At 35.2% G+C, this 21,311-nt stretch overlaps 1 long non-coding RNA gene across 4 annotated transcripts in view; it reads right to left on the bottom strand.

Moving 5' to 3' along the window:
• The window catches only part of LOC138710149 (uncharacterized), a 59,687-nt gene extending 38,879 nt beyond the window's left edge, over positions 1–20,808 (bottom strand). Inside the window, exons 1-4 of one of the 4 annotated variants that reach the window (XR_011335105.1) lie at positions 20,464–20,808; positions 18,591–18,701; positions 12,457–12,542; positions 3,807–3,872 (exon numbers count right to left, since the gene is read on the bottom strand). This is a non-coding gene — a long non-coding RNA (uncharacterized lncRNA). The remainder of the gene's footprint in view (positions 1–3,806; positions 3,873–12,456; positions 12,543–18,590; positions 18,702–20,463) is intronic. The other 3 variants (XR_011335107.1, XR_011335106.1, XR_011335108.1) reach the window with 3 other exon arrangements.
• Positions 20,809–21,311: the final 503 nt, after the last annotated feature.

Raw genomic sequence — 21,311 nt, 5'->3', positions numbered from 1 at the left:
CGATACCACAGCGTAAGCACGTTCTTCAACTGTCCACGGCATAGTTGGAATTCGTTACAGATTACAATTTGCACTAATTGAATATTAATTCCATGCATTCAATATCCTATTCAATTCTTGTTGTTTTGCGAGTGTCATTTGATATCGCTATGGCAACGCATATAAACCTAAATTTCCCACTGTTTAGATACAATTCATATTAATACAGTTTCCTTATTTTGATCCATCTCTTCTTTAGTTAAACTTTAAATTTGGGAGGATGTTTTGCCGCACCCTTTACTTGCTCAATGATCAGCATCGTTTTTCCTGTTCAATTTCAATAGCTTTCTCTTTTTTTTTTATTGGCTCCTAACTCAAAGTTGCTTGGAAATTCCATTTTTAATTATGGACATTCCTACAAAAACACTTTAACACTACCATTACACACCGATAATCGTCCTATACCAACAGAAATTGATAAGCTGCAAGGAACACAAGCACTAGGCACTTCGTTTAACACTTAATATAATGAAAACTGACAATGACTATGTTGCTGACTTACTTACTTACTTACAAATGGCTTTTAAGGAAAAGGTTCATTGCCACCTCACATAAGCCCGCCATCGGTCCCTATCCTGTGCAAGATTAATCCAGTCTCTATCATCATACCTCACCTCCCTCAAATCCATGTTGCTGACTTTATGATTAATTATTTAAATATGCCTCCTGTTACAATTTGAATAAACTATGTATGGTAGCCAACTTTTAAAAGTTGAACACATTAAATTTTGCAATCAACTTATGACTCTAAACTTAAATCAATAAAGTGATTTTTGATGTGTTTTCTAACATAATACTTAATTCATTTTCAGTTGCCAGAGTTGTTGGCTATTTCATTTGCATAATTCAATTAAAGAAAGGCTTGTTTCTGGATTTTAAGGCTCCAGAATCATGAGGCCCTGAGCAGAGGCATCATAGGCTCCTGCCTTAATCAGCCCTGATTACACAGACTGTTTTACATGGACCCTCCCCATCCTTTACCACAGGCTCAATTGACTGCAGTGGCCAGGACGCGAACCTGCCAACTTAGGCACACTATGCTGGCCAGACGTATCTTATAGCCTATGCCTTAAACCACTCGGCTAACAAACCCAACAAGAATTTACCCGATTATATAGGTATACAAAGGAAAATGAAAAACAATAGGGCACCAGGAGAAGATTCGATTAATGCAGAGTTAATCAAAAAGGGTGGAAAGGAGTTGTGGAAATGTATTCATAAACTGATTGTGGATATATGGAATCAGGAACAAATGCCTAGTGACTGCAGTGTAGCTGTCTTATGCCCTATACATAAAACAGGCAATAAACTTAATGGCATTAGTGTAAGAATTATAGGGGCATATCACTGCTAAATACTACATATAAAATTTTCACTAATATCTTAGCTAAGTATTTAGAACCATACATAGAAGCAACTCTTGGAGAATACCAGTGCAGCTTCTGTAAGGGGCGATCAACAACATATCAAATATTTTCTTTAGTGGATTCGGAACACCTCAAAATCTGTGCTTCAGTGGCTGGCCATGATAATATCTTTGAAAAATATTGGAATGCAAGAGGTCAAATGACTTTATTGTCAAACGCCTGGCATTAGAAAACAACAACAACATATTTTCTTTAGACCTAATTTTAGAGAAGTTTTGTGAATTTAATTTACCTTTGCACCAATTATATATATATATATATATATATATATATATATATTTTTTTAATTTATTTGACAATTTTTCTTATCTCTTTATTATGTTATTAACATTTAAAACACAACTGCAATATTAAGAAATTGGTATTAGTACTTTTGTTTTACAGACAATATAGATAATAGCAAACAGAAAGAAGCCATATAAAAAATTATATATTGACTTTAAAAAAGCTTTTGACTGCATTAGCAGAGATTATATTCTAGAAACTTTAGGCGAAATTGGAGTTCCCAATAAACTGATCAATTTAACTAAAATTTACTATAACACAAACTCAAAACAAAGTTAAAATGCAAAATAAACTCTCTGAAAGCTTTATAACTTTTAATGGCATTAGGCAAGGTGATGCCTTATCTACTATGTTGTTTAATGTTGGATTACATAGAATTGTTCAAAAGATAACCATAAACCCAGGAGGTACAATCATCAATAGAACGGCACAATATGTGGCATATGAGGACGATATTGTTATCTTATCACGCAATGTAAGTACAATGGATGAAATACTCAAACAAATAGAAGCTGAAGCAATCAAAGCTGGTTTGGAAATTAACAATGATAAAACTAAATACATGTATAATATGAATAACGACAATACTAATAAGATTAATTTAAATAATAATAATAATTTTGATAGAGTTTCCTGTTTTAAGTATCTGGGGCCCATGGTGAAAGATAATAATGATGTTATGACCGATATAAAAAAGAGAAGATTGCAGCTGGGAACCGAGGTCTTTGGGCATTGAATAGAACTATGAAGTCCAGGTGTATCTCAAGAAAAGCAAAAATAAGAATATATAAAACTATTATCAAACCAATAGTAGTATATGGAAGTGAAACCTGGACTCTACCTGAAAGGGCAATAAAGATCTTAAATGCCTGGGAAAGGAAAGTATTACGAAAAATCTTTGGGCCTACTTATGAGCAAGGGTTTTGGCGAATCAGAACAAATGCCGAGTTATATGAATTATGTAAAGATGTTAACATTATTGTTGATATAAAACTCAGAAGGTTAGAGTGGCTGGGACACGTAACCAGAATGGAGAACAATCGCACACCCAAAGCTCTACTAGATGCATTGCCAGTAGGAAGAAGGAAAGTCGGACGACCTAAATTGAGATGGCTGGATGATGTTCAGGCTGACCTAACAAAAGTTGGAATTAGAAGATGGAGAACACGAGCATTAGACAGGAGTGATTGGTCGGATGTTCTGAGGGAGGTTCAGGCTAAACTACAAGGGCTGTAATGCCAATGATGATGATGATGATGGTGTAGGTATATAAACTCCTACTTACGAGTTAGAAATTGGCATGCAATAGTGGTATAAGTCTTTAGGCGTTTAAAGGTTAAGAGATAAATATAAGAAGAACAAAATTATGAAACTGACTGTTATCACACATCAATTCAAACAAGGAAAAGTAAATGAAATATTACTATCAGTTATTTTCTTTTATTTTTTAAAGCAGTACTAAGTATTATACTTAATTCCTGTGTGGTTTCATAGTGATTGGTTGCTTGCCATTAGATCCAAAGTATGAACATGATCAAGGACAATGAATTTTGAAGAATGAAACTTTGTATCTAATGGCAAGCAACCAATCACTAGGATGGGAACACTATATAAAACCACATAGAGGTTAAATAAAACAATTATAGCTTTAAAACATAAAAACAAAAGAACTGACAGTGTTATCTCAATTAGCAGCAGCAGCAGCAGCAGCAGCAGTAAGTGTGCGTACGCGCATGCATGTCTCGTAAACTACATATTTATTCACCATAAATTTTCACACAGAATGGATTCTGAATAGACAAAATCTGTCTACTTATATATTTTTACTATCCACAATGTCAAAACACCTCTGATTGAGGTTCTGGTTGATGTGTACTGTACATCTGTTATCAGGCAGTACATCTCACTTGACGATAGGTGTCAGAGGAAGAACAATAATTATTATTTGTATACATTTTAAGTCTGATTAGTGAAATATGTTACTAGTCAATGATGTATGAAATGAAGAGGGAAAGGAACTGGCCACCTTACCCCATTATCTCATAGCTTAGTTACCTCATGAGTGTTACCTTATTGGTGTCACTTATGGGACTCCAACCCGTCCTCGGACAGTTGACTAAACTGACAACAATGTAATAAAATTCAAATTAATTCTCCAGAAAAACTTCAAAGGTGGTACATCTCTCTTTCTCTCCACTACTAAATACCAACATAACACGTGAGAGGTCCAGAACGAATTACTAGGGAAATGGTCTGCTTCCCTAGTATTGCGTCCTGAACTTCCTGTCTGTTTAACAAGAAGGGAGCAAAGACAGATGTGCCTTCTTCGGCGTAATTTTATTAGAGAATTACCAATTCATTTCTGTCATCATACATTTCAGAACCATGTACGAAGTATCAAGGAATATGTTTCCAGAAAACCTCAAGTAGGTCTAATTTATCCAAAATTTGGTTATTTGTATGTTTACGACAAAACTCACTACTTTCTTTTAAGTAGGCTTACAAACTCTTTTTAACATATCAAGAATAAATAAAAAATATAAATGCAATTTCAGTTCATAACACTTTGTACCATAAGCTATCCCCATACTAGTCGGATGATCGTTCATCTTTGCCAGCACTCGGCCTTGATCCTCTACAGGCTGTTGTGCCACATATTTATTAATTTTTAAACTTGAAGCTCAGGTTGTAAACATTCTAAAAACCAACATACAGATGAAACCATCTTAAATGTAAAAAATATTCACAGTTCAAAATGTACTATTGCACTACACAATGAAAAGTCAGAAAGAACAATGAGAATGAATGGCCCTAAAAGAACCAACCGTACAATGAATTCACATATTATTTAATTATATTTTACAAGTTGTCCAAAATATGGCCAGTAACAAGAATGTGTACTTCAACATATCACTAGCACCATACAAAGACTGCACTACAACACAAACATCAAAGTGAAAGTGAAGTAGTACATAGGGGCCATAGAACAATAACAAGGAGTATAACAAGCATGTCTCCTTTCACCCATTCCTTTTAAAATTCTATTAATGAAGTCACAAGGGAATTGTATAGGCCTACAGAAAAGGAGACGTATACCAAAAGAATTCTTAAGCATACTTATGGTTTTTAGAGAACCTGGAGGTTCATTACCACCCTCACAGAAGCTCGCCATTGGTTCCTACCTGAGCAAGATTAATCCAGTCTCTATCATATCTCACCTCCCACAAATCGATTTTAATATTCTCCCATCTACGTCTTGGCCTCCCCAAAGGTCTTTTTCTCTCCAGCCTCCCAATTAATACTCTATAAGCATTCTAGATTCGCCCATATGTGCTACATGTCATGCCAATCTCAAACGTCTGGATTTAATGGTGAAAAATACAATGTGTGTAGTTCTGCATTGTGTAACTTTCTCCATTCTCCTGTAACTTCATCCCTCAGCCCAAAATATTTTCCTAAGCACCTTATTCTCAAACATCCTTAACCCATTTATACCCAAGTTACATTTTTTTTTTTTTTTTTTTTTTTTTGCAGTTTTGAGAAATACTTTAATATTGTAACCATAAGACTTGGTAACTAAAGAGAAAATTACTCAAAACAAATTTCACTTAGCCAGTTTGAAGAAAACCACCGCCCCAGAAATGGGGCAGTGGGCATCAATGGGATGGGTGTTTTGATAATTGATATTTTTTGTAAAATAAATCCTATAGAGCTCTTTTTCATATATTATAGCACCTATATAAGAAAGGTATAAACAATTCTACATTAGAAACAAACATAGGCCTATTTGAGCCATTCACTTGTTTCTTGTTTTACACTTAGTTCAGATAATAGTCATAGTTTGCAACTTAGGTATGGAATTTTTTAAAGTAATGGAAGTAACAGTCTACATTACATTTCCTACACTTTCTGAAGGTATTCTTATGACACTCTGCACCTCTTACTTGAGTTTCACTTCTTTCAATCACGTGATTACGACCATCGAGGCAGGCTTCATCAGGAACCCTTCGTTTTCTAGTGAGTGGTGAGCGGCCAGGACGTAATCTAGTCTCGGGATATTGCGGTAGATATGTTTGTACAATGCATCACATGGACGAAAATCCATATCATCTTCTTTACCCTTTGGTGTTAGACAATACAGTTGCCAAGCATTGCTCATGGTGGCATTGAAGTCGAAAGTAATGAGGCCAATACCATTTCTTGCTTCAAATATTGATTCTGTAACATGATATATTCTGGTACATTCTATCTACCCCGCCCATAAACAGATTATAGTTCACAATATAGGCAAGCTGTGGAATTTTGATCTTCTTTTTCTGGACTGCACTCCAACGTCTTGCTTCTCCCGTGGGTTCTGTGCCGTGCTCATGGATCCAACAGTTCAATCAATCAATATTCCCATCATTCCTAGGTGGAACATAGGGCTCTCAGAAAGCTTCTCCATCTGACTCTATTCCTGGCCAACGCCTTAATCTCACTCCATGTCTTCCCCATCGTTTTTGCTTCTGTGAGAACAGTTCGTTTCCATGTTATCTTGGGTCTGCCAATTCCTCTGCTGCCCTGCGGATTCCAATCCAATGCCTTCCTGGCGGGGTCATCTGGAGGTCGGCGAAGTGTATGTCCCAGCCATCCCCACTTCCTATGCCGAATTGGATCCAACAGTTACGATACTATTATCGTAGTAACCCACAAGAATGATTCCTGATATATCTTCTGTCACTTGGTCATGTGAACCACGCGGAATTTTTTTCATGGCCTCTATAGTTTTCAGGAGAGCCTTTGCTGTCCATTTTGCACTTATAGTGTGAGTTGCATCATGACCATTCTCTTTCAGTTTTCTGAAAAGTGACAATGAAGTGAAGGAATTATCCATATATAAGAAGTAAGATTTTTCTTCTGGAAATTCAGCAAGAAGGTCCACCACTGGCAAGATAATTCTGGCAACAGACCCACCCAGAAATTATCTCGCCAGTAGAAGCCTCTTGGTACGATTCAGAATGAATGATGGAATCAAGACGTGTACACAAGCACCATGACTTGTAACCATACCTTATGGGTTTACCTTGAATATGTTGTTTCGTGCTGTGACAACGAAAATATGGTGTTATTACTTCATCGATGCTGAAATTGGTTTCTCCTGGAAGGAACTGCAACTAGCGCTCATTTAGAAGCGACCACAATGGCCTCACTTTAAGCAAATTTGTCATTTTTGTCAATTTTCCCATTATCACATGCATGAAAATACGTTAAATTTCTTCAAAACGGTTATCTCAGGAAGTTTAATAAATACATCAGCATCCAGGATGTTATTATCTTCCTCCGCAATAGCAATAATTTCGACTCTGGAAGGAGACAAAACACTTATGTATACCAGAAAAAACGCCTACCCATCTGTGTCCAGTGCCCCACTTCTGGGGCAGTATAATGTAACATGTAATAGAAAGAAAACTGAAGTAGACTGAAATAACATGATGAATGCATATTCGATTTACATTATTTGGCAAGTGTTTACTATAAAATTTAATCACATTATCAATAACTGTACATAAGAAATTACTTACACATTTGTAGATGTCACCTTCTCATAAAACCTCCTTTTTTGTTTGTACTCTGTCTAGAACTGGGAGCCCAGCTTGTATAAACTGTACATTGTCGTTCTTCAGTAGTACCAACTTAACGTCTCGAAACAGTTACGGCAAGAAAAAAAAGCCTTCGTGAACAGTGGAAGGCTAAAATATACAACACCCCATTACTGGGGCAGTGGGCATAAATGGGTTAACCTCTCTTCCGCTCTCAAAGTGACAGTCCAAGTTTCACAACCATACAGAACAACCGGTAATATAACTGTTTCATAAATTTTAACTTTCAGCTTTTTTGGAAGCAGACTGGATGACAAAAGCTTCTCAACTGAATAATAATAATTTCCGATATTTATTCTGCATTTCGTTTCCTCCTGAGTGTCATTTATATTTGTTACTGCTGCTTCAAGATATTTGAATTTTTCTACTTCTTCAAAGGATAAATTTCCAATTTTTATATTTCCATTTCATACTACGGTCTGGTCACGAGATATAATCATATACTTTATCTTTTCGGGATTTACTTCCAAACCTATCTCTTTACTTGCTTCAAGTAAAATTCCTGTGTTTTCCCAAATAGTTTGTGGATTTTCTCCTAACATATTCACGTCATCCACATAGACAAGCAGATGATTATAGTCATTAAAATATATAGCTGTCGCATTACATAGAATATCCATCCTGGGGAAATGACACTGCTCTGCTCTCGAAGGAGAAGGCCTTTTGAGGGCCAAACTAATTTCTCTGTTGCCGAAGTTGTTCTGTTGGAATGTCTTGTGCAGATATCGAATCTCCGAAGGGAGACTTTCTTGGTCCGAATCCCCCTCGCCCTGTGCAGAAGAGTCAACAGGACCGTTCGTTTATGTGTCATTGATGGTGACTGGTTATATACTAGCTAGACATAGTCTCACAGCACTTGAATCCCTGAAGAAGATGGCAGAGCTAGTCATCGAAAGCTTGAATGCAACAGTCCAACTCACCTGGCTGAGAACCTGAGAAAAATTATTCCATAAGTTGTTCTCCCTCAGTAAGGAACACGTGTGCCTATCTTCTATTTCTGAAAGTGTATATTTCCTACTTCTGCTGTGTTTACTTAATTTGTGCATAAAATACAGTATGCCCGCGTCACACTTGATCCAAAGAACGTTCCCACATGGTTGGGAGCAAGTCTGTAGAACACGAGGTAAAACGTGACATTTTAGATCTGTAATCTATGGCGTATTGCATTCATATAACTTTCATTAATTAATGACATGCACACAACCATCATTTTATTTCATAAACCTGTGTTACATTAGTTGCTGAAAGTGGTGTCCATTAGCATTCTGACATTCCCGATATCTTTTGATGAAATTTGAATGCACATGCAAAAGTTCTTCGTTATCCTTCTAATTTCTGTTATTATATTGTCTTTCTTTCTTACCACGTGCGATTATTATTATTATTATTATTTGTGGTGAACCCTAAAAAATAGAGTCTATAGAAATAACCCACACCATCGAAGAACTGAAAGACAATATAAGAACAGAAATTAGAAGGATAACGAAAGCTATTGCGTGTGAATTCAAATTTCATCAAAAGATGTCGGGAATGTCTGAATGCTAATGGACACCACTTTCAGCGACTACTGTAACACAGGTTAGTGAAATAAAATGATGATTGTGTGAATGCCATTAATTAATTAAAATTATATGAGTGCAATATGCCAGATCTAAAATGCTGCATGTTAACCATTTTGATGGACAGCACATGATGAACAGTTAATCGAAAAAAATACAGATAATACTTATTATCAATTTTAATAGACATACATCTATTTGGTGCCATTAAAATATTTTGAAAAGTCGGTTATTTCTTCTGCATTTTCCTACAACTAATTTTCTTGTTGTATGTTTATTTTAAGTTTATTAATCACTAAGAAATATTCGAGCAAGTGGGTTACTTACAAATGGCTTTTAAGGAATCTGGAGGTTCATTACCACCCTCACATAAGCCCGTCATCAGTCCCTATCCTGAGCAAGATTAATCCATTCAATATCATCATATCCCACCTCTCTCAAATCCATTTTTATATTATCCTCCCATCTATGTCTCGGCCTCTCCAAAGGTCTTTTTTCCTCCGGTCTCCCAACTAACCATACATATCCATCAACTCATTATTATATCTTCTTCACCAGTTGACACCATCATGAACTGCTCTCAATATCTTCCTCAAAATTTTTCTTTCAAAAATTGTTAGCCTGTTGCATGTTTCAACATTTAACATTCATGTTTCTGCACCATATAAAACAACTGGTCTTATTAAGGTTTTATATGCGTTCTTGTCCACCTTTTCAAAGAATAAATTTCCAATTTGTGTATTTCCATTTCATACTATATTCCAATCACGAGACATAAACATATATACTTTATCTTTTCGGGATTTACCTCCAAACCTAACTCTTTACTATGAGCAGTATGAACAATTCAGAAACTAGAAAAGAGCAATCTAAAACCATCATTGTATGTACCACTTAAAAATCGCGTTCTTTCTTTTTGATGCAAATAACCCACAGTACGGTTAGTTGAGGGATGTATAATGGAGATTCTATTGTACTCTCCAATGACAATCATAGTGAACCTTAGTGCTTCCGACTGACTAAAGTTTGTGCTATCAATGAAGAAGAAATAAGTTACAGTAAAGAGACAAATTCTCGATGAATGAAACCTTTACTACATTTGAAGCAAATCAGCAGCCCCCCTTTTTTTTCTTTTAATTATTTCTGAAACCATAGTTTCTTTGCATACCCATTCCGTAATTCAGTACTCTGTTTCAGAGCTATCTGTTGCAATAAATCGATTCCAAGAATTTTGTTTTCTTGGAGCATTTTCTGTGATATCTAAGGCGTGTCCAATACAGTCACATCTTGATCTTCTGTCAAGCTGTGGGGAACAAACCGTGTACAATCTGGATATTTTTCCTTTACTTGTTTGACACCAACTGCCAAGTGTGAGTTGTTACTGTACTTATAGTTTATATTGTCCTGTGTTTTTTATTGTGATTTCAAATCATTCCATTGTTCCTATAAAGGGACACTGGGACTGAGTTTAGAAACTTTAAAAACTTTTTATCAATTGCTTCCAAATACGTTGTGTTTCCTGTGTCTGTACATTTAAATGATAGTAATAAATTTCATAAAGTTTCAGTTAGTTCCTTAGATAATAATGTTCACTTATTTTAATTAAATTATGTATAAATTCAAAACATTCCTCACAGCTTCAGATTTGTTACTTGCATTTTTTTTAAATTACATCTCATGATTAGGAAAACTGTGCATGGATTTTTAGAGATGAATATTGGTTAATGAGATAAAAATATTAATAGAAATCATAATTTTTACGTGATAATATTCTTTGATTTTTTAAAGTTAAAAATCTATATCATGAAAAGTTTATAATTAAGAACTGATTTCATGCACAACTTTGTGTACGGTACCCATTGGAGCATGCTGAAAAGTTTCATATAAATCAGAGCAAATAGAAGCCCTTAGGGACCTTTTATTGATCACAAACGTAGTTTTGAGAACACACAAGTTTTACTGACTATGACAGTTTAAAAGAGCTACGCATAGCATTTTAAAAATGGCTGTCAGACCTTTAAAAATGACAGATTAAGGCTAAGTATAGAACAGAATATTAAACAAATATATTTGCCTTTTTGGTAAAAAAAGTTCGTCCAAATATTCCAAGTACTAGATCACTCAGTGCGGCAACTGAAACACGGGACTAGTGTTACGAGGTATCAACTGGTGCTGTCATCTACCAGAGGTGAATATGAATCCAAAGAGAGATTGTTCTTAAAAGTGCTACACTGAAGGACATCATAAACTGACGCCATTTGAGAAGGAAATGTGTGAGAAGAACTACAGGTCTCTCTTATATACTCTGTGTGTGTGTGTCATAAAGCAAGAATGAAACAAAGAAAGAACATAAAATGTACAGTTTAGCTGGGCAGAAGTGTCATACAGGCCCTATTGTAAGTCAAAAGCAGTTAATTTTGCCAATGTGATTCGAACTTCAAAGCAAACAACAGCTGGCTACAATGTTTTAAAGACAGACATGGGATTACTTTCATTAAAGTGGAAGAAAAATCAAACAGAGTGCTGGTAATCAAATGTTATTTCACAGCATGTAATGTTTCATAGTTATTTCTACTATGCTCTCACTTTCACAACAGAAAATTTGGGAAAAATTTCATAATCCTTCAATACAATATAATACAATTTTTCTAGTCCCCAGAAAACTGTTGTATTGAGATGGTGAAGAAGAGAAAAATTCTCTCTTCACTCTGTGGCTTAGTGGATAAAGCACCAGCACATAAAGCTGGAAACCAGAGTTCGAGTCTCGGTGCCAGAAAGAATTTTTTTTTTTTCCGTTCTACCAATTCTTTACCATATGGAAATGCAGAATTACTGCACTGAAACTCCATATGTACTTCGGTACATCACAGTAATATGTTGTATGAGGTTCGGCTGAATAAAAAATAAACAAGGCTGTAAGTTATTTTGTATGGCAGCAAGGGAGTTGTGCACAAAATGCTTGTGACCAGTGACCAGACAGTTACTATTATCTGGAAACTTTGAGATTCCATTGTGTACAGTGTAAGTGTCAAGAAGAAAACAGTTTGTTCCTATTGCCTGACTACACAATAAGTCACAAGACTTTCATTACTAGGAAGTTTCTGATCAGCACAAAAAAAATAGGTGTTGTCTCATCTATTGTAGTCAGGTAATCACCGATCTTAGCATCATGCGACTTATTTTTGTTCCCAGAAATCAAAGTAACCTTGGAAAGGTGTTATTTTGATGTGGTAAAGATAGAACAGAATTCCATACATGGCCTTCCACCATTCCTTTCAATTGCTTCACGATCATTGTCTGCAGTGTGTAGGTGAAGGAGGAAGAAGGAACTTAGTAAACAATGCTTAGATTGTTCATACATGGAATCTTCACTTTTTAGTCCCTTTTTCCAGATGTCGCACTGAATGGAACAATCTTCACAACTAATTAGAAAATCTGTGGTTTTTTATTACACATAACAGAGAAATGCTACAAATGAAAGATATACTTTAAAAAGTCATAAAGTACCATCTTTTTCATCCACTAGAACCAGTGCATCCAGGCCCTTCATGTGATATGTTGACTGTTTCAGAGGGTTATCATCTGGACACCATCTGCAGATAGAAGTACAAGAAATAATGAAAATTTAAGACAGAATATAATTAATAACAGTGGTGGCTCGAGGGTATTGAATTCAGAGGGGCTGCATACATTATAAATCATGCAACTTCCTTATTTAAAGATTAGTTCCATTTGCCTTGTCTTGTAGGTTGCAAACTTTTGAATCACCTTCTCATTAATAACATTTAACATAGTCCTTTCAATGGACAACATGGCTAATGCGATCAGTCCCTTTTCTCTCATCGTATTTCTAAGACAGGATTTTACTCTTTTCAAATGAGGCGCCTGAGATCAAAATGGGCTATGTGACTTTTTTTAGAAAATGAGTTATTGACGTCTTGGGCAAGTTTGGGTTGAAGACTTTATACAGAGAAAGGTTCAGTTTGAAAATGATTTATTTTAGACGTGTGAAATGCATGAGAAAATCAGTACATAGATCAAAATGGGATATATTATTATTAATGAATTAATCAAAATGGGATATGCCAACCATTATTTGAACAGAACAAAATGGGCCATATTTCATATTGTTACATTACATTTCCAGAGCACATGAAACAGAATGGTCTATGTTTGCCAAAGTTTGTGTGGTATAGTTTTTCCGCCAGATTTTTCAGAAAACCAACATGGTTGAGGCCTTAGTTACACAGTAATTATATGTCTATACTTCTCTTCTCATTTATAAGGCCAGGACTGTATTGCTATGAAAAATGTTGATGAAAGCTAATGTAATACGTTATTTTATGAATTACGATAATACTACATCAGACAGAATACTACAGTCCATCTTGAGTCTTGTGTACGCTACTTTTAACACTTTATTACAGAAGATTGATAAATGGGCAACTTACTAGTGTTATATATTTAAGCACGTGTTAAAAGAATTATCCTTGCAGGAAATGAGTGCTCTCTGGACCAAAATGATCGTATTTTAATTATTTAAAAACAATTTCAATTTAAGTAACATATTAAACAATTTATCCTCCTATCAAACACGGATGTTCCCTGGACCAAATGTCCTATTTTAATTATGTAATTACTTCATATTTTATTTCTAACAAGTGCAGTGAAGCACACAGGTATGACTAGTTTCTAATATTTTTCAAAATCTGGAAACAGTAATTTAATATTTTTCAAAATGTGGAAACAGTAATGGTAGGCTTAATGATGATATTGAGGGTCCCAATTATTTATTTTTATCTAAAAATAAACTATTTGAATTAGTTGGGAGGCTGGGATGCAAGTGTGGAGGCAGAGCAAACCTTGAAATAAGTTCTTCTCGTGGTTACAGTCACACACTGGTTCTACATGCGAAGATGGTGGCTTTGGAGGAAATGTTACTTCATCAAGTAAAGTGTGATGATACTTCAAGCCTTGCTTTTGATGTCAAACGCAGGATTGTACGAGCATTTTCCGAAATTGGAAAAGGTTACATTGTACAAGAAAGTTTTGCAATGGTCATGGATATGAACCCATTGTCTGAAATTGCATACAATGATCATCTAAGTGAAATATGTGTTACTGCTACACACACTAGTACAGATGTTCTAGCTTATCCTAGACAAGAAGTGCTTGATGCCCACAGACTGGTGTGTGAGTGTGGACCGGAGAGACAGCTACATAATATTATGGTCAGTTTCGATGGTACTTGGCACAAACGAGGCCATACCTCAAACTTTGGTGTCAGTTGTGTGATTGATGTAGTCACAGGATATGTGATAGATTTTGTTGTTTTATCGAAAACAGCCAAAGATGTTCAGTAGCAAAAAAAAAAAGCTTCATGAGAACAGTGCAGAATTTCACTTTTGGTTTGAAGGCCATAAACCAGATTGTAAAATAAACTATACTGGTTCCTCTCCTGCCATGGAACGAGAAGCTGCTGTACACTTGTGGACAAGGTCTGTTGGCCATTGCCATAATTCCTAGTGACAGTGTTTATTTAAGGGACTTGGAAATCCCCTGACGGGAAAACAGTTAATCAAATTGATCATTGTCTAATTGATGTAAAACATAAAAGTAATTTATTGGATGTAAGATCTTATAGAGGTGCGAATGCAGATTCTGACCACTTTTTAGTCTTAGCTAAGCTTTACTGTAGGATTAGTAGATACTTCGCTCCTAAGCAGCTAAGAACAAAGAAAAGATATGCTATAGAAAGATTGAAGGACCCAGATGTTAAAAATAAATACGTATTAGCTTTGTCAGCTGGAATGGCAAAGAATGGTAATGCTCAATCAGAACAGAAGAGCTGGAGGTTTTGTAAAGAAGTTATGAGTAAAGCAGCTGAAGAGACTATTGAAGAAAAAGAAAAAAGGACTAATAAACATTGGTATGATGAAGAGTGTTCTAAAATTACAGACGAAAAGAATAAAGCATATAAGGAGGCAATAAACAAAAGGACGAGAAGTGCAATCGAGAAATATAAACAATTGAGAAAGGTAGAGAAAAAAAAAACATAGAAATAAGAAGAAAATATATTATGAAGGATTGCTTAAAGAGCTAGAAGAACACCATCAGTTAAATGCATCTAGAAGGTTCTATAGATTATCAAATAACTTAAGGAAAGAGTTTAAACCAAGAGTTACAATTTGTAGAAACTCTGACGGGGAACTGGTACATGATGGAAAAGCAGTCCTTGAATGTTGGAAATTGCACTTTGAAACGCTGGTTGAGGGCAGGAGAGTATGCAAGTAGAGGAAACTAATGAAGAGATGACAAACCTCGAGGACCAATTAGACCAAGCCTGTGTACCTAACTGGGAAGAGGTTAGAGATGCTATAGAACAACTAAAGAATAATCGAGCCCCAGGACCTGACAACTTAAACGCTGAATTGTTTAAGATAGCAGAGCCTATTATTTTAGAAAATATATACAATATAATATTACAGGTGTGGAAAACAGAAAAAATACCATTGGAATGTGAGCATGGAATAATTTGTCTATCTTGAAATCAGGAGATCCTACTTTGTGTTATAATTATAGAGGAATTACACTTCTTAATATAATGTATAAAATATTCTAAATCATACTGTTTAAAAAAATAAGGCCATATGCAGAAAAGCAGATTGGAAGGTATCAGTGCAGCTTTAAAACTGGTAAATCTACTGCTGATCAGATACATACATTGAGACAGATATTACAAAAGCTACGAGAGTTTAAAATACTCACCATTTGTTTATTGATTTTAAAGCTGCGTATGACAATATTGATCGAGAGCAACTGTATAAAGCAATGGAGGAATTTGAAATTCCAGGAAAATTGATAAATCTTACGAAAGCTACGCTTAAAAATGTTAGATGTAAGGTAAGGATTTAAAATCAATTGACTGAAGAATTTGCGACACACAAAGGACTCTGGCAAGGTGATGCTTTGTCATGTCTGCTTTTTAATTTAGCCCTCGAAAAGGTGATCAGAGAGTCAGAGATAGATACACGAGGTACCATATTTAATAAGTCTATACAACTGTTAGCATAGGCGGATGATATAGACGTAATTGGTCGATCCGAAAGGGTGGTAAGAGAAGCATTTAGTAAATTAGAAATAACAGCTAAGAAGATGGGACTAACAGTTAATGAAGGTAAGACTAAGTACTTACAGACTGGAAGAACACGAGAAAAGGAAAAACATATCACTATTCATGAATATAAATTTGAAAATGTGACACAATTAAATACCTGGGAACTATCATAACAAATGATAATAGTGTAACAGTAGACATAAACTCAAGAATTAAGATGGCAAATGTTATTATGGATTAAAGAAGCAACTCCAGTCCCGCTTTCTTAGCATAAAAACAAAATGTAGGCTATATAAAACATTGATTAGACCAGTCCTATTATATGGATCAGAGAGTTGGACCTTGAGTAAAGAAAATATAGAAAGGTTAATGGTATTCGAAAAGAAAGTGTTAAGAAAAGTTTATGGCCCAGTAAATGAAGAGGGTACCTGGCGTATCAGATATAACACTGAATTATACAATTTGTATAATGATGTGAATATAATTAAAGTGATCAAGGCCAACAGACTGAGATGGCTAGGCCATCTATATAGGATGGATGATGATAGCCCATGTAAAAAAGTCACTCTTACCGACCCATTCTACACAGTAAGAAAGGTGGGATGACCAGCAACAAGATGGCTCGACGATGTTGAAAAAGATTTGAAGTCAATCGGAGTAAGCCGCTGGAAAAATGAAGCGCGGGACAGAACCAGATGGAGGAGAATCATTGAGGTGGTCTTGGCCTAAGAAGGCTGTTGTACCATAGAAGAAGAAGAGAAGTGTTTATTTAAATATATGAACTAGTGTACTAATAATTGCAGAGGTGGCAAGATATGGAGGCAACAGTATGGGCAGATTACTTTCTTTGGGAAGGTAAGCTTCACTTAAAAAAAGTTCCTGTTAGCACTGTTACGTAGTTTTATTGATGTATGCATGTGTTTGTGTACGAGAGAGAAAAAGAGGGAGATTGTTTTGAGTTATGTCCTATTATAATTTGTAGTAGACCTACAGTTCCAGCCTTAGGGGGTTGTCACACTGAATCAATCGAACGACTGTGATCAACCGACCTCAGAAACATACAGAGGGCGGTAACAGCAGTCACATAGCATCGATCGGCAGCAATCAACAACGAGTGTCTAAGATCGATTGGTTGGTGAAAACAAACGTGTTCATTTTTCAAGTGACAGTCGATGCAAGATGGCAGATTAGGTAACGTGGTCTGTTGACGAAATTGAAAAATTAATCTGCCTTATCGGAGAAAACGAAGTGCTATTCAATCCAAGGCTCCCTGGATAACAGAGAAACCATAAACTTTGTGTGGAATGGGATCGCCTCAAGAATTGGGACAAAAAGTGGTAAGTAACTATATGGATATTCTTCTCCAATAATAGTAACTGGTAACTATTTTGTAATCGTGTTAAAGTTAGGATTACATTATGAAAAGTTGTTATCCAAGATTGACTGATTAAAAACAATGTTATATTAATATAATAATAGTAATTATACTCGTGACATAATCAAAAGCAATGCCATATACTTAACCTCTATCACTCAGTCAACACATTTAATGGAAAACTCTGTTTTCTTTATTCACAAAGAGTATGTGAACAATTGCATGACATTTTCGTTACAGAATGTAATTCTTTGTTTCAGCAAAGACTTGTGTCAAGAAATGGCAAATTTTGAGGGCCGGGTATAGAAGTAAAAGAGGTAGTGTCCTCCCCTCAGGCTCTGGAGCATCGAAAGTAAAGAAGTGGATATACTTTGATGCCCTCAATTTTTTGGAGCCATTTGTTGCTGGAAGAAGGTAAAATATTTTTCTTTTCTTCTATAGGTTTAAGCCTGTAAGAAATATAAATAAATATCCACAACCCAATAGGTTGTTAGGTTCAGCTAGTTTTATTATTAATTTATGTTAGGTTAGGTTTAGTGTAGTTTATGAATAATTTAAGTTAGGTAGGTTGTATTCTTCACCTGACATAATTAGGAACATTAAATCCAGACGTTTGAGATGGGCAGGGCATGTAGCACGTATGGGTGAATCCAGAAATGCATATAGAGTGTTAGTTGGGAGACCAGAGGGAAAAAGATCTTTGAGGAGGCCGAGACGTAAATGGGAGGATAATATTAAAATGGATTTGAGGGAGGTGGGATATGATGATAGAGAATGGATTAATCTCGCACAAGATAGGGACCGATGGCAGGCTTATGTGAGGGTGGCAATGAACCTTCGGGTTCCTTAAAAGCCATTTGTATGTAAGTAAGGTTACCACAACCCAATAGAATGTTAGATTCAGTTAGTTTTATTATTAATTTATATTAGGTTAGGTTTAGTATAGTTTATGAATAATTTAAGTTAGGTTACGTTCTTTTCATTTTCCTAACCTACTAGAGTAATCTGGATCTCTACCGCAATTTAGATGTATTCGGCTAGTGAAAAAAAAAATGAGGAAGATTGTATAAACAAGGCATATTACATCAGATATCATTATTCTTTCCAGTTCGTTTACAAACACCCCTACTGAAGTAGCACCAGACATACCAGAAGTACCTTCACAGGTTGTAGAGGAGGAGGAAGTACAGGACGTGGAATTTGTATTGGAAGAGACTTCTGCTGCCACCTCCAGTTCGATGAGTACGAATGGGAGAGCTTCTAGAAAGAGGAAGGAAAGTGACAATGATGTGCTGAATGAATACTTAAAAAAAAAAAAAAAAACTACATAGTGGGAAAAAAACTTCAACCATGTTATTTCTGGAAAATTTACACGAGGATGTGGAAAAACTTAGTGAAAGAAGTCGAAGGGTCTTCAAGCTTAGAGTTCAAGAAATTCTGAACACCATGTTAGATGATGAAGGTAGTGTTTAATTTTATGCTTCCTTATTTCTTATATTTCCAAATTGATTTCGAAGTCAAAGGAAACAATTTTTTTGTGATATAATGAGTAGGGCAAGATATTCAGAAACCTCATACGTAATATTTGAACATTTTATATCAGATTACAACCGAGTGTATATAGGCCATACCGGTATTATGTAATAGTCATAATAGTTTTTATTTTGCCTATGTTACAGTGATATTGTTATTAATACTGCATTGGTATATCCTGTAAGTTGTCTAAAGTTCTTACCCTAATAATGAGTAAGTTTACATTAGGATAAGTTTATGAAAATATATACGGTAGGCCTACTTTATTTTATCGTGAAACACCGTGACAAAGCCTCTGTAACAATGAGAATAAAAACATTTCAATATACAGTATAAGGAAACAAACAGAACATATGTAAGGCTTATTCTCAGTGTTATCAGAATATTATGATATATAAGTTTTACACTCAATACTGAAGCTAAATATCTCAGCATGATTTCTAAAGTTCAATAAATTAATTCTAAAACTAGGGATTCATCAAGTCCTTTCACTCAGTAAGTATGGGAAGAGCTTTCTTAATTCAGAACTTGAGGTTGAGGTAATAATAGCTAGTTGTGAACTGAAAGTTATATTTTGAAAGTTCTGCAAAAAAAAATGTTAAATGTTAAATGGGAATTACAAATACAGTTTGCAGAATATATACAATATAGTGGAGAAAAGAACCCTTAATAGTTACAAGAAAAAAAATTTATAAGTACAAAATGTGTTAGTTATTAATAAAATACCAATTTTTAGGCATGTGAGTCTAGACAGCTCTGTTATGACGAAAAATAGGCCTACTTTCACGACTAAGATATCATACGTTATAGCATAGAACAGAACAAATAAATCAACACATTTTACTTAGTACTCAAAATCCTCCTCAAATTTCTACATCAGCTCTCAAATGTAGGATCTAATAGTGGAGAATTTTTAGTGAACAGCAAGAAGCCAATAGGTACCACACTCAAATTTGTTCATTATTATCATTATGATTTTTAATTTTCTTTCAAAACACAAATGTTATGTTTTATTTAACGACGCTCGCAACTGCAGAGGTTATATCAGCATCGCTGAATGTGCCAGAATTTTGTCCCGCAGGAGTTCTTTTACATGCCAGTAAATCTACTGACATGAGCCTGTCGCATTTAAGCACACTTAAATGCCATCGACCTAGCCCGGGATCGAACCCTCAACCTTGGGCATAGAAGGCTAGCGCTATACCAACTTGCCAACCAGGTCAACTCAAAACACAAATATTTTACTTTCAGTATTAATATATTGGTGTAATACAAAGACTTATTAAATGTTAAAGGAATGCATACTGTACCATATTGATAAAATTTATTTTGCACACTAATATAACGAGTTTGTTTTGATATACTCATTTAAGGCGGCTGGATCATTGTAATGATCGAGACCGAGCTGATTTTTTTTCCTTTCACAATATTAGCGAAGTTGCACTTTAATTTATTATTCACTACACTTACTGTATTCCACAGAACTTACATTAGCACTGAAGTTTTAAGATGTAGAACAACTCAAGAGTTACACAATTTTTTGGCGAGATGAGCTGAGGCCGAGGATTCATCATAAATTATCTGAAATTTGCTTTAAGGTGGTAAAAAAAAATAACTCGAAGAGGGGGGGGGGATAAAAACCAACCAGGTAATCAGACCAAGCCTGAGCGCAACTCCAGATCAGGAGACAAGCGAGACTACCAACTGAGCTAGAGTTGGGCTTTATAACAATATACACTATATAACAAACAGATTAATTCGATTTACATGCATATAAAATTCATCACTTGACTTACAAACAAATATACAATGCAATGATATGCAGTGCACTACACAAATGCCTTACTATTAAATATTTTATCCATAACTGGTATCAAAACTGGTCTTAATTTCATTGTTCTTAGCAACCTAAACAATGGCTTTTTTCACAGCACTGAATTAAAAACTTTTTCACATTAGCGACCATAAAATCCATAACTTACATTCATTCATTTATAACTTGTTCACAAACAATACATGACAAAGAAAAGACGTACAATTTAAAATTGAATTTAGATACAAGTAATGGATAAAATATTGTATAGCACATGAGAGTGAAGAGATTTTATGCACTCGTGGAAATTATCACCCAAGCTATAAAATCCAATTTTACACTCTTATACTATAAATTACTATTAAATAAATGAAGGAAACATGCGTTAACCTAACTTAAGCCTGGTTCAGAAGGTGCGTGTTTCTGTGATGGATTCCAAGGTGGCTGCGCGAATGGGTAGCCTGTGTGCTGACTGGCTGGCTCCTGTGTTGCCTACGGTGATGGTAGTTGTTCATACGGAGCTG

Source organism: Periplaneta americana, chromosome 12 (genome assembly GCF_040183065.1).
Source record: "Periplaneta americana isolate PAMFEO1 chromosome 12, P.americana_PAMFEO1_priV1, whole genome shotgun sequence".
Taxonomy (NCBI): domain Eukaryota; kingdom Metazoa; phylum Arthropoda; class Insecta; order Blattodea; family Blattidae; genus Periplaneta; species Periplaneta americana.
This window is presented reverse-complemented; position numbering and strand designations above follow the sequence as displayed.